Source organism: Cricetulus griseus, chromosome 2 (assembly GCF_003668045.3).
Source record: "Cricetulus griseus strain 17A/GY chromosome 2, alternate assembly CriGri-PICRH-1.0, whole genome shotgun sequence".
Classification (NCBI taxonomy): Eukaryota; Metazoa; Chordata; class Mammalia; order Rodentia; family Cricetidae; genus Cricetulus; species Cricetulus griseus.
This window is the reverse complement of record NC_048595.1, coordinates 104,655,957-104,675,001: the sequence shown is the minus strand read 5'-3', so window position 1 is coordinate 104,675,001 and position 19,045 is coordinate 104,655,957.

Sequence of the window (19,045 nt, the reverse complement as noted above, 5' to 3'; positions counted from 1 at the left end):
ACTTTTGTGAACCCTGAAGGAGAGGGGAGGAAAGATTCTGGGAGTCAGAGGAGTGGGAGGACACCAGTAGAACATGCCCAAGCAAATCAACTGAGTAGGGCTCACATGAGCTTACAGAGACTAGAGCAGCTATCACAGTGCCTGCATAGGTCTGTGCATAGGTCATATTATTGCTGTTAGTTTGATGTCTTTGTGGGAATCCCAACTGTGGGAATGGGTGCATCTCTGGCTACTTTGCCTGCTCCTCCTATTGGGTTGCCTTATTCAGCCTTGATATGACGTCTTTTGCCTTGTCTTGTTGTATCTTGTTTTGTAATGTTTGGCTGTTATCTCTTGGAGGCTTGCTGTTTGAGGAAGAAGAAACATAAGGGAAGTGTATTTGAGAGAAAATTGAGGTGGGCACAGCTAAACACTGAACTGAACTAGAATCTAGATCCTGTAGAGAGGAAGGAGCAATGAGCAAAGGGGTCAAGACCAAGATTGTGAAAACCACGGAAACAGCTGACCTGAACAAGGCGGAGCTCTTGGTCCCCAGGCTGATAGCCGGGAAACCAGCATGGGACTGATCCAGACCCCATGAACGTGAGTGTCAGTGAGGAGACTTCGGGAATCTATGGGGACTCTTGTAGTAGGTCAGTACTTATCCTTAGCATAAAAGTGGACTTTGGGAGCCCATTCCACATGGAGGGATACTCCCTCACCCTAAACACATGGCGAAGAGCCTAGGACCTATCTTAAAGGCTATCAAAGACTCTGAAGACTCCCCCATGGAAGGACTTACCCTCCCTGTAGAGCAGAAAGGGGATAGGATAGGTAGCATATTAGTAGGGTAGTGGAGGATAGGGGAGGTGGGAAGAGAGAGGGAACTGGGATTGACATGTAAAACAATCATGTTTCTAATTTAAATGAAAAATGGTAAAAAGAGTAATATGATAGTAATATTAAGAATAAAAGAACTGCTTTTGTATAAAAAAAAGAAAGAAAATGGAGGTGTAGGATGGTAGGAGTGGAGGGAGGGGAATCTGTGGTCAGCATTATTATATTAGATAAAAGTCTATTTCCAATAAAAAGTTAATAAAACAAATATTCTTCATTCTTGATAATTAGGAAAATGCATTAAAAATAACTAAACCTGATTAAGTCAGGAATGTATGTCATATCTTTAGAGATCAACTTATCAGGGAAGGTTTAGTGTCTTATGCTTTTATCTGTCTCTCAAATTGTGAGCTAATGAGTGCTCTCTGTACTTTGGTTTAACATACTCAGTTTTGCGTGTTTGGGGAAAAGAGTGGTCATGAACTAAAGTCTCTAGACACAGAGACTCTGCAAGAATCTAAATGTGTATCTCTTCATTCCCCAAAACTTGGTACTATGGTTTAGTTTTCACCAAGTCATAAGCTCAACAGGTCTATTTGGGGTTTCTTGATCCAATGTAGGCCAATACATATTCTTCCCATAGGAGTATACAGCCTTACTTGCCCTAGGACTCATGTCAGTTGGCAGATCACACATCCTTAGATACATTGTGTTCCTTATAGATTCTATGATTAACTAGATAAATGACAAGGAGAGTTGTAGAATGTGTCTCAGATATATTCACTATGAAAAGAAATGCAGCTCATTGGTAGAAGACTTCAACATTCCATTTCTGAGCTAGGATGCACTAAATAAAGAACATAAGTCAGCACATTTTGCACAAGTTTCTGGCACTTACCTTAGCATTACATGCATGGAACTTCAAAGAAGAGACAATGCAGTTTTGACAAGCTTCGACCATTGCCTAATAGTTTGTTCTTTCATAGTAAAAATTATTCTAAGAAGCTTTTGGCTTGTTGTACCTAATATGTAAGTAGAAGTCAACCATATGTTTCTAACATCACTGACAGAAATCCACACAAACATTCCATTTAACACTTAATAGTAAGTTCTTAACTTAAGAAAAAAAAGCATTGATTGAAACCACCATCTCCACCACTTTTTTTTTTTTCTGAGGCAGGGTTTCTCAATGGCTTTGGAGGATGTCCTGAAACTAGCTCTTGTAGACCAGGCTGGTCTTGAACTCGCAGAGTTCCACCTGCCTCTGCCTCCTGAGTGCTAGAATTAAAGGAGTCTGCCACCATCGCCTGCCTCCACCACTTTCAATAACATCTTCACAACCAAGTGTTATGGGAATTTGAAGGACCCCTCAAAAACTTCTTGCATAATAAATGACAGATATCTCTATGTATTAATCTATTTTGGCCCAGGTATTAATTTCTGAAGTCTAGAATAAATGAATGATTTGGATGATTCAAAACTCAGACTATTTCTGTAAGTAGTTGCTAATATCACTGCAGACATGTAAAAGGAGATGTATTCCACCTAAAATACAGTGATGAATTTTATGTATATATAATGTCCCTTAATAATACCAGCCACATTACTGTAAATTTTCTTTTTCAAGATATTATTAGATTTATTTATTTTGTTTCATATGTGTGAATGTTTTACCTGCATGCATGGATATAAAACAAGTGTATGCATGGTGTCTGTAGAGGTTAGAAGAGGTCATCATACCATATGGAAATGGATATGAGGATTGTTGTGAACCACCATGAGGGTGCTGGGAACTAAACCCAAGTGCACTGCAAAATAAATATACTTAACCACTGAGTTATGTATACACCATAACCCCAACTATTACTTCTTTTCCATTTATTTCCTGGTCTGATTCCTAATATATTCTCTGGACATTTATCAGCCCCAGAGAATTATTTATAAGGTTACCTACTTATAAGTAAAACTTTTGATTTTTAAATGTCGTCCCTGTCGTTGTTCATTAAGTCAGTATTCCACAATACATCTGTACAAATGATCCTTCATTTTTTTAGATATAAATATTTCTCTCTTCCTCTGTCTTTCTTGTCCCTAGTTAGTAATCCAGACCCTTTTTTTGATAGATCAAAACAGATTACAGATTACTCCAATTTGCAAATTAAGCAAATATATGGAAATATTAATGGAATCATTACAATAATACAAAGACATGAAAGCAGAAAATCCCTCATTAGTAATACCATGTGCTTCATGAAAATCAATAGACAATGAAAATCTTTCATGTTATGGTGCATACTCTTTGTTCATGCTGATTTTGCTACTGTAGTTCTGGGTGTTTCATTGAGTTTTGAGTCAAAGGACCAAAACTCCAAACTAGGGCTCTGCTTCACTCAAACCAGAAAATGCTGAGATCAGGATTCCAGTAGCTCATCTGTGGCTTACTTATCAAACACAGAATTTTTTGAGAGCCTGCCTACATGGTAATTATAGATTACTAAAACCAAATCCAGATATTTGCTGTGTGATATTTTGATTATTTTCTGACAATTTAATCTTGCTTTGAGACAGAGGGTAGAGATAGACAATAACACATGAAAAATTAACCAAAAAGGCTTGGAGGATTGTAGACAGGAGAATGAAGTAGTAAGGCGGGGCTAAGGGAGGATCCCAGGCTCTTTTGGAGAAAGGAACAGAAGAGTAGAGATTCACTGATGGCTGATCCCCTGCTTCTCTGAAATTTCAGGTTATTATTCCTATATCTGAATCTTGTTTTTTATTGATAAATAATAATTAGTTAAGACTTCACCTGGTATCCAACTTGGGACACAAATTCACAAGTGATCCGCTTGCCCTTGGCTTTGCAGCAGCCAGCAGCCAGCAGAGCTGCAACCTCTGGAGCCACCACACTTGACTACTTTTCCTTTTAAATCCATGCCCTCTGAGCAAGTCTGGGATTTTTCTGTTTCAGATTCTCTACATCAGTCTCTGGCTGACAACCAAGCTCCACAGGCACCAATTTCTAGAAGCATCTGGGATGCAAATGCTACTAGACTTACCTGCTCTTGACTGACTGGCTCTGAATCCAGGCAGTTCCCATCACACATGCTTCTTCTGCACAGTCTGCTGTGTCCCTTTTTCAGACCCCTGGGTTCCTCTCCATGTAGGTTGCATGCTTCACCTGAACCTCCTCCTCTTAGGCTGCTGCCACATTAGGCAGTCTCCATGATACCTGCTTGGGCTTTTATTGCTGTTGCAACCACCACACACTCTGAGATAACAGCTACACATGAGCAGCTGCAGCTACCTGTGTTCTCTGCCTAACTGGGATATACAGCAAAAGGTATCCTAATACTTCACTCTCATCATCAACAGATTTGGTAAGACAACTGGGAATTCATAAACAGTGAAATCAATTTAAAAATAAAATAAAATAAAAGACTTTTTCCAATAATAAATATGGGAAACAATATTACAATGTAGGGAGTTATGTCTCAGCATGATTCCATACTGGATGGAACAATTAAATGAGGAGGCAAACAACTTAGGTGGGATTGTTAAAATGTCAGTCAAAATGATTATCAGAATGAAAATTCATATTTTATCATTTAAAATGGTTTCAAACCTGTGACAAATATGAGAAATTGACTGCATAATTAAAAAAACTTGCTATTTATATGATATAGACCTTCATTATAAAAGAATATTACAGATAATATGCAAACCCTACAATTAATTACTAATAAACATAATTTTGACTAAAAATTACAAGTCTTAAAAATCTTATTAAATTTGATAATAGAGATATTCAAACACACAGGAATTTAAATGAGAATGAATTTTACCATTGCATTATGAAATTTGAGAGACAAAGCCTAAGATTATCAAAAAACTAACTGTAATTTATCCAGTCACCATGCAGAATCAATCACCAAATGATAGGTATTCCCAAGACTATGGAAGAACTCACTGGAATCCTGTGAATACGTTAGATTTGAAGTAAGTGAAAGAAATGAAAATCTTATATGTTATGTATTCACATTTGGGGAGGCAGATGTTAAATTCATGTCAACTAATAACTTAATTCTCCCACAAGAGTGGGAATACTTGGTTACAGCAGTATTGGAACCTGGTCCTCAATTACAGTTGAAGACCTGGTGTAACAATGAGACAAAAACCATTGAACAACCAAGTAGGTCTAGAGCTATTGAAATTTCCCAAGACCAACTTCTTAGAGAGCACAATTATGCTGATGTACAGATACAGTCTATATATGATGAAAACTCCTTGGGTCAATGCTATACAGAAACTTTGAATGCTCAGGACAGAGTTGAAGAAGTTGGAAATAACTGAGACATCCACTAAAGTTAGACTAGACATATACTAATGGAAACTTTCCCTTTTGAAAATGGTAATTCACAATTCAATGGGGTAAGAAGGCCTTTAAAGGCAACAACAATACACCTAGAGGAATGGATCCAAGATACAGTAAATATTGAATCCCATAGCCATGATGATACTTAGATAGGACAGTTGATTTCTAAAGAATTGAAATAAAATCAAAATGTCAGATATTTCAATTGTGGTAAACAGGGTCATCTAAAAAGGGATTGTAGGCAGGGTATTCCTAGAAAAGCCCCTGACTTCTGGAGTATGCATAAGCTGCTCAAGTCCCACATTGGAGTAATGAATGTTGATCAACAAGGGACAGACAAGGTAACCCTTTGCCATCTGAAAACATCTTGGGGGGGCCTCTCATATGTCCCCATGTCAAATGTGGTTCAATCATTCTCTATGACCATGGGGAAAGCTCTTCCACAGAGCAATTAAAGTACCTAATGCCTATTGTAAAAACTCATACTGCTCTGGGTGATAAGACAGCTCTAGAAAATAAAGCAAAATTTTCAAGAGAAAAAAATAAAGCAAATATTTTGGCAAAGGTCTACAAGTGATAAAAATAAAACCAAAGTTAAAAATATGAATAAATGGCATCATAATTGAAGTTTTGGTTAACACAGGTGCAGATGTAACAATAATTGCACCAAAATCTTGGAATCTAAACAGACCTCTTCAGGAGATAAATGTTCAGCTTTTAGGTATTGGAACTTTATCTTATGGGGAAAAAGATAAGACTTGTTGAACGTATAAGGCTAGATGTTCTGAGGGGAAATTTAAAGCCGTATGAGGCTAACACAGCAGGAAATTTATGGGAACATGATTTGTTACATCAATGGAATGCCCAGATTAATATTCCTCCAATCTCAGAAACAAAAGATAAACTACAATATATTTCTGAGAAAAATATTAAAAGTTATTACAAGTAACAGTCATAGACCATTCATGTTTTACATAAAAATGGCACAACAGCTGATGATCTTGCAATGGTACTAACAACTCTAACTTTAAAATGATTAACTGACAATTTTTTCTGGGTGGAAAAATCACCTTTGACAACAGAAAAATTACAGACATTAGAATAGCTAATACAGGAGTAGGTAAATGGTGAACCTATTAAAGAACCAACCAGTCCATGGAAATCTCCTATAGTTTTCATAAAAATGGAATCTGGAAAATGGAAAATGTTAACAGATTTGAGAGCCATAAATAAAGCAATTCAGCTGATTGGCTCTCTACAGCGTGGAATTCCCCTGCCTTCTCTAATATCTATATGATGATCTTCTATAGTGATTGATTGAAAGACTATTTCTTCATTATACTTTTACAAGAAGAGGATAGCAATAGTTTGCTCTTACTGTCCTATTATGTTAATTCTCATTATATGGATAATATCTTTTTTATTTAATTTTTACAAAATTATAATTTCACATGTCAATCCATTCTCTCTCCCCCCTCCCCCAACTCCCCTGCAGCCCCCTCACCCCTCACCTCTTTGCTCCCCATGGAGGGTAAGGGCTCTTCATGGGGGCCCTTCATGGGGGCTCCCCAAATTCCACAACATCATCCTGGGCCGGGCCAAGGCCCTCTCCCATGTGCCCAGGCAGAAAAAGCATCCCTTCGTGGGATGAGCTCTCAAAGTCCCTTCTTACAACAGGGAAAAATACTGATCCACTACCAGAGGCCCCATAGTGTGCTGAGGCCTCTTCGTTGACATCTACTTTCAGGGGTCTGGATCAGCCTGGTTACTGCCCATAATTGGATTGACATCTCAAGAACTGAATAATTTATTTTCTCTCAATTTGCCTATATCTGTCTTCTGAAATTTTTATTGATAAATAATAATCAGTTAAGGCTTAAAATATTCTAATTGGCAAATGAGCAAATGAAAATATTTCTCACAATGTCCTCTGAAAGCAGGAACTTGTTTATATCAGGAAAGTCTCTCACTATTTCTGTGCACCAATTTATAGAAATGAGAAGGCTTTCATCTGGCTTCCTTTGATTGATTCTTTAACTATATTGGTTAATTTAGTTGGGTTTGGTATAGTTGTATAGTTGGCACAGAGCAATAACACCTTTGATAATATATATGCATATGAAGCAACTAATTAAGCAAATAACAAGCAAATAGAAAAATAAATAGAAAATGTAGACATAGATATCTACATGTAAAGTCCTTTGCTTATAACTGTGGTCAACTTCTACAAATTTTCAAACTCATTTTAATTAAATTATAATTTAGAAATAGTGAAATCCATGCTAATATTTCTTAATATTTCTTTTTGTTCTAGAAGATCACTACTGGAGAAACTTCTCATTTACATGTCAAAGTCTTCAGGGAGTCACTTGTATACAGCCTTCATGCTTTGTTTTGCCTTTGACTTTAAGCAATTGTGAGGATATAGTTGATCTCATTTGTTAAATAACCAATGATCTTAGGATACTTGCTCTTTGCTAATTTCATATGTTTCTATATGATTTTCTTGAAAAGAAATATGGGAAATTTTTTAATGAAAAAAGTTAATGAAAAGAAACAGCACCCTTTTATTGGGGGACCCTCTGTAAAGTCCCTCTGAATAAATTATTAGATTCCACAGTACTGAGAGTGACCTGGGTGGCTGGATGCTGACTTTCTCCTAATCCTAAAGACCTGGACATGATTGCTTAGTCCTGTGTTATTGCTCATTTCAGTCAAATCTTTTTTTCCAACTTTTTTATTTGAATTAGGAACAAGATTGTTTTACATGACAATCCCAGTTCCCTTCTGCCACCCATCCTCACCTACTGCCCCCCCCCCAAAAATAAAACCCTATCTATCACATCCTTTCTGCTCCCAAAGGATGGTGAAGAATTCCATAGGGTATCATCAGTGTCTATTGTATACTTTGGCATAGGGCCTAGGCCCACCCCCACGTGTGTTGGCTCAGGGAGTATTCTTCAATATGGAATGGGCTCCCAAAGTCCAAATTTAGGGTAGGGATAAGTACTCAACTTCTACAGGAGGTCCCATAGATTTCTGAGGTTGCCTCACAGAAACCCATATTCCTGGGGGCTGGATCAGTCCCATGCTGGTATTCCAGCTATCAGTCTGGGGAGCAAGAGTTCCTGGATGTTCAGGTCAGCTGTTTCTGTGGGTTTCACCAGCCTGGTCTGGACCACTGTGCTCTTCACTTGTCCTTCTCTGCATCTGGATTCCAGTTCAGTTTGGTGATTAGTTGTGGGTGTCTGCTTCTACTTCCACAGCTGCTAGATGAAGGCTGTAGGATGGCATATAAGTCAGTCATCAATCTCATAATCAGGGTAGGGCATTTAAGGTAGCCTCTCCTCCATGGCTTAGATTGTTAGGTGGTGTCATCTTTGTAGATCTCCAGACATTTCCCTAGTGCCTGATTTCTTTGTAAACCAAAAATGTCTCCCTTTATTATGACATCTCCATTCTTGTTATCAACTATTCTTCTCCTGACTCAAACTTTCTTCTCCCTCATGTCAGCTGCAAACCTCTTCTTCTTCCCTTCTCATTCCCCTAGGTCCCTTCCGCGCTCCCTGTGCTCCCAATTTGTTCAGCAGATCTTGACCCTCTCCCCTTCTCCAGGGGAGCATATATGTTTCACTTAGGGTCCTCCTTGTTTATTAGCTTCTTTGGCAGTGTGGATTGTAGGCTGGTAATCCTTACTCTATGTCTACAATCCACATATAAGTGAGTACATACCATGTTTGTCTTTTTGTGATTGTGTTACCTCACTCAGAATGGTTTCTTCTATATCCGTCCATTTTCATTCAAATTTCTAGATTCCATTTTTTTTCTGATGAGTAGTACTCCATTATGTAAATGTACCACATTTTCTCTATCTATTTTTCAGTTGAGGTGCATCTAGGCTACTTCCAGTTTCTGGTTATTACAAACAATGCTGCTATGAACATCGTTGAACAGATGTCCTCGTTGCATGAATGTGCTTCTTTTGGGTATATGCCTAAAAGTGGAATTTCTGGATCTTGTGGTAGACTCATTCCCATTTTTTGAGGAGTCACCATACTTATTTCCAAAGTGGCTGTACAAGTTGCCACTCTCACCAGCAGTGGAGAAGTGTTCCCCTTTCTCCACATTCTCTCCAACATGAACTGTTATTGGTATTTTTGATTTTGGCCATTCTGACAGGAGTAAGATGGTATCTCAGAGTTGTTTTGATTTGCATTTCCCTGATGGCTAAGGATGTTGAACAATTTCTTATGTGTCTTTCAGCCATTTTAGATTCCTCTATTGAGAATTGTCTATTTAGTTCTGTACCGCACTTTTAAATTGGATCGTTTGGTGTTTTAGAGACTAGTTTCTTGAGTTCTTTGTATATTTTGGAGATCAGCCCTCTGTCAGATGTGGGGTTGGTGAATATCTTTTCCCAGTCTGTCAGCTGCCATTTTGTCTTGCTGACTTTCTCCTTTGCCTTACAGAAGCTTCTCAGTTTCAGGAGGTCCCATTTATCAATTGTTGATCTCAGGGTCTGTGCTACTGATGTAATGTTCAGGATGAAGTCTCCTGTAACAATTGATTCAAGGGTATTTCCCAATTTGTCTTCTAATAGGGTCAGTGTAGCTGGATTTATGTTGAGATCTTTGATTCATTTTGACTTGAGTTTTGTGCAAGGCGATAGGCTTGGGTCTAAGTGCAGTCTTGTACATGTCTGCAACCAGTTATGCCAGCACCATTTGTTGAAGATGTTCTCTTTTTTCCATCTTATAAATTTGGATTGTTTATCAAAAATCAGGTGTTCATTGTTGGGTGGGTTAATATCAGGGTTTTCAACTCTATTCCATTGGTCTACCTGTCTATTTTTCTGCCAATACCAAGCTGTATTCAGGACTATAGCTCTGTAATAGAGCTTGAAGTCAGAGATGGTGATGCCTCCAGTAGTTTCTTTATTGTACAGGATGTTTTGGCTATTCTGGGTCTTGGAAGAGATTCCAGTGGGCAAGTGCCATTGTCTGTCCATTAAGCAGTTTTTCAATATCAAGGTCCTGTTGCCCCAGTGGATGTTACAGTGCCATTGTATGTCATGTTTCATCACCAAGAGACCAAGAAACTTTTCTAGACCCAGAATTCTAATGAATAAAATTCCAGAGAGTACTAAAATAACAAATAAAAATTTACTATCTATAGTCTTTATGAAAGCTTCCTAGAAAGAAAACCATTTCCTACAGCCTTCTACTGTTCCCATCATTTTAACATGACCTCCATTCTGAGTCTCCACATGCCATAATCACAGCTGTGCCTCCCGTTCTGTTATAAATAATTCCATCATTCCAGTCCTACATGTATCTTACTAAACTATTGTTTAACTCTACCTATCATATGAATTTCTGTACCTATGCTCTTGATCACAGAAGAAAAGATTTTATGGTAATAATAGAAGTGTCACTCACATTTTGAACACAGTTTAGAACTTCATGAAGATCCTGATAGACTTAAAGCTTTAAATGTTTTCCTTAATAATACCTTGTATAAGGATGAGTGATCATTGACAGCTTCACAGTATCCCTTACTTATTTGTAGTTATTTCCTTCTTTGCATCATCATTACACATGTTTAGTGTATGTATACATATATATGTGTTGTGTGTCAAGGGTGTATTCTGATGCTCTTACACATGTGTGAACATGCAGATAATGAGAGACAATCTTGGTTATTATCCTTTAGACACTGTCCATCTTTGGATTTTGAGGCAGTGCCTCTCATTGACTTGGGATTTTTCAAGTAGGCTAGGCAAGTTGGCAATGGAGTTCCAGAACCGTGCTTTTTTCTGTGTCTTTTTCTTCTCAGTAAGTGGAATTGTGTGCCTCCATAGTTGGCACTTTTAATATGGGCTTTTGAGATTAAACTTAGTTCCTTTTTGCTTGCAAACGAGGTACTCTATGAAATGAACTGTTTTCTAAACCTTTACTAGAAAATATTTCATGGTATTGAACTTGGTGTTGCTGGTGCATGCCTTTAACCCCAGCACTCTGGAGGCAGAGGCAGACAGATCTCTGTAAGTTTTAGGCTAGCCTGGTCTACAGAGCAAGTGCCAAGATAGTCTCCAAAGCTAAACAGAGAAATCCTGTCTTGAAAAAAGCAAAAACAAACAAACAAACAAAAATAAGAAAAATATTTCATAGTACTGAAATAAAATATTTACTACTAATAATTATTTATTAAATTAAGGCCACTCAAATAATAAAAGAGCTTGAACTTGTATTAAACATAAAGATAATGATTATAGTTTAGTTGGATTCATTAATAATTTTATTTCTGTTTTGACCATTTTTTAAAATTCAGTTACCATTGAATACGCTTTTAAATAAACTTTCTCATCTAATTTTCTTAACAGTACCTCCCTGATGTGAGCCAACCACTAAATAACCACTGTCATTTTAGGGAATCATGCCCAACAGTCCTTATGCTGCTTCACCTATTAGCACAGAAAAATTATTAAAGCTATTAAACTCAAAAGAACTTGAGGGAAGTTAGTTTACTGAGAAAAATATGTCAGGAAGCTTTATGCACAGAACTGTATGGCTGTAATTTTGTGCCATGATGCAATGACCTGGGTGACTTTCCCTGACAGACATTAAATTTAGAAATATAAGTGGCCAAATACAGTGTTTTCCATGAGTCCAAGTATTAATGTATGATAACCTACCTTGAAAAGGATCTCTTGGGTAGGGGATGTGGCTTAGTGGTACTTTGCTTTCCCAGTGAATATGAGGTTTAGTGTTGATTTTTCACTACCTAAAAGCCCTATGAATGCAGCCACAATAGACTCTCATGTCTGATGAGGGATGGCTCTCTTTATGCTGTGAATATATGTTTCTCTTATGAGAAAGAGATGAATAAAGTGATGAATAAAGCTACCAGACTTGGAGAATTCTGGGAGGGGTTACCAAGCCACAGCCATTCCTTACCTCCTAAGAATATCAGCAGACCAGAGAGTGAGTTCTATTTCTCCCTGTTTATATCCTGTTTCTGCCAAGCTTCACACTTCCTATCTGTCTGTGCAGACCTCCAGATGTCTATGGGTAGCTAGTGGAAAGCTCCATTATCTGGCCTTCAGACAGGGATATCACCACAGATATCATTTTGAAAGTGATATTATATAAGTTTAAATGAACACAATAATTAATTACTTTTGAGTTGAAGATTAAAGGGAAACAACATTGAAACATGTCCCAGTCTTTTTTATTCATGCCACTGATCAAACTACATAAATTAATATTGTTAGATTTTTGCTTAAATTAGAAATGAAGAAGAGGATGCAAGATAAGGCATGTGACTAAGTGACATATTAAACAGTTTATTATAGAGAGACTAAGAGAAAAGAGGCACAGAATTAATGGCTGAACACCATGGCAGTTCTCAAGAGAAAGGGGCAGAGAGAAGAGAAGAGGGCAGAGAGAGGAGAAGAGAGGATGAAAGAGAGAGTAAAAGGGCAGGGGTCTCTCTTTTAAAGGGGTCCTCTACACCTGGGTGCAGACTTTAGTTCCCATGGAACCCTGGGCTGAGTGGGGTAAATGCATGAGTGGATTCTGCCAGGTAACAAGGGCAGGCCAGCATAATTGGTGAAACTTTCAATCTCACCTTTACTTATTATTAAAAAGGTGGGGTGTTAGCCATGGCAGATTAAGGAATAAAGGCGTCCAATTCTCAAGACTGCTTCCTGCTGATGTGGGGGACCTGAGAAGGTTGGGGGGCTGCCATGTCCTGGGGGAGCTGGTTGTTTCATCGCAGTCCAGGCTGTAGGAACTCCCTGGAACCTCTTTGACCTGGCAAGATGATGGCAGAGCAAAGGAAAAGTTAAGTTTAGAAAAACATTTTTTCCTTAGGTCCTGGCACTGAGGGAAAGATGAGGGAAGAGTTCCAGAAGGTTCCCATCATGAGGGAAGGGACTCCTGGGACCAGGGAAAGAATGAATAATATTAATTGGAGTGAATCTGACCTGTTTGTTTGAATCCAATTCAGCTCGCTGGAACGTACAAGAATCCTTAGATTTTGTGGAAACATAAGTATTAGACACATTAGCAGCATATTCATGTTAGAAGCAACTTGGCTGAAAGCATTAACATTTTAAAATTGACAGATTTTTTAGGACAATGGAAAGCATCTTAATCTTGACCTTGTAGTTATGATCATATAGTGGTATTGTAGATCTTTACTGACTATGAACAATAGCATGAGAAATAAGAGAAAACCGGAACATATATCATTCTTTTTAATGTCTCAACTCACTTTATCATCACTTATGTCGTGACCCAGCATGTCTCAGACTTCACCCATGATGTTCAGCCTGAGTCAGGGGCGTGTGGACCTGGAAACTCCTAGCAACCCAGTGGCGATGAAAATCAAACACAGGCATCTTGTCATCTTTAGAGAGGTCTCAGTTCCATGTTGTAGAACTAGAGACATTTCTTTATTTTCCATCTTTACTGTTGTTTCTTAACCATCCTTTCATTCCCATGAGGGAACCATTTCTGTCTTTGTTCTCTCCTCTCTGGTCGCTGGCTTCTAAATCTACTCCCTAGTGACTCACACACCTTGCACCTCCACCCAGGTGCATGCCTATACAGATGCTTAGGCCCAATAGCGATGCAAAACTAGGAGGCATATTACCTTGAAGTCACAGTAAACAATAGTAGCCCTACTGGCAATTAACAATACAATAGTGGGCCAGAGCTTTCCTGTGATCCATGTTTAATGAACCTAGAGACTTGGCCCCAAAATATTCCATAACAGAATTATTTGGTCCCCCACACACTTAAGCCTTTTTATCCTCAGACCTACATAACTTTAATTCATACACCTTATATTACCATCTTAGACCTTCCATTCTCAGACTTTTATACCTTCCAATATTCCTAACAAATATGTCATATGTTGTTACTGTTTATACCTCTTTGACACATGAAATATGAGTATAACAATCAATTAGAAAAAATAAATTTTCTGGTTTTTATGGTTGAATATAAATGATTTTCTTTTAACTTAGCAGGGTTAATTATGAAAATTAATTCCATAATGACAATGATCTCTACTAGTTAAGCAACTAAATATTTATATGTGTATTAACTTTTAGAGACTATCAAGAATACCAAGTTCCATTAGTAACTTTTACTAAGTTCTTTAAAAAAGATATAAAATTTTCAGTGGGTACTTTTGATATATTTTATTTTTAACCTTTATTGTGTTCTTCCTAAGCAATATAAACATTTTTGTGTACAACAATAACAGAAGTTCATGCATTATATTTCTGTATGTCTTTTTGTATACAAGTATAGAATCAGGATTGAGATTCCCAGAATACTGAGTTTTGTATCTTCTCATAGGTGGGCCATGGCAAAATTCTGGAAATATCACATGATACTAAGACAAGAGAGTGAATTCTAAGTTATCTTTCATAAATACACTAGTTCCATTCATAAGGGCTTTTTTTGTTGTTTGTTTGTTTTCACTTTTCCAGACAGGGTTTCTCTGTTGCTTTGGAGGCTGTCCTTGAACTAGCTCTTATAGACCAGGTTGGTTCCAAACTCACAGAGATCCATCTTCTTCTGAATCCTGAGTGCTGGGATTAAAGACATGTGCCACCACAGCCCAGCTTCATAAGGGCTTTTGTAAGTAAGTATACTAGTTACAATTCATTCACTTACTTTTGACTCAATTACTTTTTTTGTAGTTTCAGTATGAAATGGCCCATAGGCTCATGTGTTAGAATACTTTGTGTTAGACCCGCTGGAAAAACTCAAGCCTCCGGATCTCAGCCCACGACCTCGGTCACCCCAATCACCAGGCAGATTCGAGAGCTTGATGCAAACTGCATGAGGCTTTATTGTTGTTTAAAGAGCTAAACCCATGTTAGCTCGGGTCTTTCATATCCACCAAGGTGGATGGCTACAAAAGACACCTTGAACCGGCTACAGAGCAATCTTGTAGGGCAGCATAAGGGGAGTGTATAGGGGTACACACAGGCTCAGGATTGGTGTGTCTCCAGGCTTGGAGGGCTTGCCCTGTGTTGATTGGTCAATTGGTTGTTATGGCCCATAGGCCTACCCAGGGTGGTTGCTATGTTCTGTGAGTCATTGTGTGTGCTTGTCCATAAAGTACACCCAGAGCCATAAAGCAGAGCACCAGTATCTAACTTCTGATTGGCTCCTTGCCACGAGGCAGGCATCTGACCTCTTAGTGACCAAGGCAAGATCATAGCGAGCATATGTTACTGTCATGGCTGCCAAAATGGGGAGCTGGTCACTTCACTTTGCTTCCAGGTATTCAATTTGAGAAGATTGTGGAATGTTTAAGAGGTAAAATCTTGTTGGAAGAACTAGGTTACTAGTGGTGGGTCTTGTGAATATGGGAAGATTAATCACAAGACTTATGTGATCGTCAAAGTTAAGATTACAAAAGGTTTTCTCCAGTTATATGATAGCAGATTTTTAACAATGAATGCTTCAGTGAAATGAATTTACTTACCTTTTAAACATTTCATTTTATCTTTACAAATGTGCCATACTGTGATATCTCATGCTTCATTATGAAGATTTCCAAAATAGTATTTTATCTATGGAAAGGGAGATTAATGTGAGAAAGAACATGTTATGTTTCTAAAATTCTGGCTGCTTCACTTCACAACAGTGCTCAGGTATATTATGCATAAATGTGTATGCTAATACATTGAACCCAGGGATACAGATCTCTAAACTTTGTTTAAAATATGTTCCAGTAGTAAGATTACTTACTACTTTAGCTTATAGAACATTCTGACCTTCTTTTCTTTTTTTATTCAAATTCTTTAATTATCACTCATATTTACATATCCATCCCATCCATTCCCTCACCCTCTCATCCTCCGTGTTCCCCACCATCCCCCCAACCTATCCCCCAACTCCTCCCCAGGGACAGTGAGGCCCTCCACCAGGGACCTTCAAATTCTATCATATCCTTTGGGGGAGGGCCCAAGACCTCCTTGCTGTATCTGGGCTGAAACAGCATCCCCCCATAGGGAATGGGTGCCCAAAGTCCATTTGTGCTCTAGGCTTAAAGACTGGCTCCACTGTTAGAGGTTCCATAGACTGCCCTGGCCTCCTAGCTGACACCAAAATTAAGATGGTTTGGGTTGGTCCAGTGCTGTTTCCCTATTTTTATGACTAGGTTCTCCACACTCTCACTAGGTCAGGTTCACTGTTTCCACAGGTCTCTCCAGCACCATCATGGTTCCTTTGCTCATCCCTCTTCCCTCTCCACAACTAGATTCTAGTTCAGTGCTTAGCTGTGGGCTGCCTGTTTCTGCTCTGAACAGCTACTGGATGAAGGCTCTAGGAATGGTAACCAAGGTAGACACCTATCTCATTATAGGGAAAGAGATTCAATGGCATTTTCTCAACCACTGCTTGGATTCTTAGTTTAGGTCATCCCTATGGATCCATTAATATTTACCTTGTGCCAGACCTCTTTCCATACATGAACTGTCTCCCTCTATCAAGGCATCTCCTTTCTTTCTCTCCACTATTCCTCCCCTATCAAAGTCCTCCTGTTCTCCTCTCCCTACCCTTCTTCTCTTCCCACCTCCTTCCTCTCCTCTCATGCTCCGTACTCCCACTTTATTCAGGGGTTCTTGTCCCCTCTCCCTTCTTCCAGGGACTATGCAATATTCTCTTGGGATCCTCCTTGTTTCCTTGCTCCTCTGGCAGTATGGATTGTAGGCTGGTAATCCTTTGCTCTATGTCTAAAAATCATATATGTGTGAGTACATACCATGTTTATCTTTTTGTGACTGTGTTACCTCACTCAGGTAGTTCTTCTAGTTCCATTCATTTGCCTGCAAAATCTCAAGATTCCATTGTTTTGTTTTCTGCTGAGTAGTACTACCTCTTGTAAATGTACCACATTTTCTCTATCCATTCTTCAGTTGAGGGGCATCTAGGTTGCTTTGATGTCCTGGCTCTTACAAATAATGGTGCTATTTACATAGTAGAATACATGTCCTTATTGTAGGAATGTGCATTCTTTGGGTATATGCCCAAGAGAGAAATTGCTGGATCTTGAGATAGAATGATTCCCATTTGCCTGACAAACCATCATACTGATTTCCAAAGTGGTTGTACATGTTTGCACTGCCACCAGCAATGGAGGAATGCTCCTCTTTACATCCTCTCTTGCATAGACTGTCATTGGTGTTATTGATTTTAGCCATTCTGATACAAGTAAGATGGTATCTCAAAATGATTTTGAGCTACATTTCCCTGATGGCAAAGGATATTGAGCAATTTTTCAAGTGTCTTTCAGCCATTTTAGATTCCTCTGTTGAGAAGAAACAATGACATTGACAATTAATAAATGGGACCTCCTGAAACAGAGAAGCTTCTATATGGCAAAGGACACAGCAAGAAAAAATTGGCAGCCCACAGACTGGGAAAAGATATTCACCAATCCCACATCTGACAGAGGGCTGATCACCAAAATATAAAATGAACTCAAGAAGCTAGCCACCAAACACCAAGCAATGCAATTAAAAGTGGAGTGTTTCTTGCTAAATAGAGAAGTCTCAACAGACCTTATTTTTAAAACTTCAAGTTTGAATCCAACCTATCCATTTCTAGATTGGAATCCAACCTTAGTCTTGGGCCATATTAAATGACTACATAGTTGTTCTGTAATTTAAAACTAGCCTTTGTACTATTAGACTAGTGTGTTTCCTATAATATACATATAATACATGAGCATATATTGTATAATATATGCACAAATATTATGTAAGTGACAATGTAGGCAATATATTCTTTCTCTTGGACTGAATAATTTCTTTTTCTTAGATATGATTATATACCCTGATATTAAAGGCCAGTCTATTATATCTTCAAAAAAGTAAATCCAATTATTAAGATTTTCTCTTAATAAAGTAGTTCTAATTCACTTTTTATAACTTTTTGCAAAATAAATAGCCTAGGTAATAATGGTGAAATTATAATACTTATTTTATTTTTATTTGTGACTGTGTGTGTGTGAGAGAGAAACATAGAGAGAGAGAGAGAGAGAGAGAGAGAGAGAGAGAGAGAGAGACTATGGGTTTGTGAGTTTAGGTGTTTCTGAAGACTGGAGATATTGAAACACCCTGGAGCCACAGATAAAAGCGGATTTGAGCTGTCCATCCTGGGTGATTGGGACCTAAGTTTCATTCTCTTTAATAGAAGTATACTCTTAACCACTGAGCTGTCTATCCAGTGTCTAAGGTTGATACTTTTACATGAGAGAACCACACAGAAAGTTAATTCCAATTTCTTTCCTTTAGAATCCATAAATGTGCAGTCTCAGGTGGTTAGTAGTTAGCATATTGCCTTTTTCCTGATGCCTAGCATTTTCCACCTCATCACTATTATTAAATAACATTTCCTTGTTATTGTCTAAGGATCAAAATAGTTATGCATGAGAATTAAGTATAATCCTGCTAAACAATCTTCACATTTTACTTAATCCCACACTCTGAGACCTGTTTTGACTTGGTTTTGTTCTTTATTCCTCTTCTTTCAAATATAATTTTCTTACTCTTGGGGCCTATATTCCTGCAGCTGCTAGGTCATAGATATAAAAAAATCAGAGGTAAGGGGGTTTTAACTTCTAAGATTTTAAAGTTTAATAACATTTTTAATTTTTCAAGGCTTTTAAAATTTATATATCTGAGTATATGATGCTGAGCAGGCAGCACCACACAGCTCTTTCATGTAGAGCCTCTAAATGTCATTTCAGGATGAGCTTCTGGTCTTTGAAGTCTTTATTAGCATTTCTAGCTTCCTGCTCTTTGAAAATTGCTAAAATAGAGCT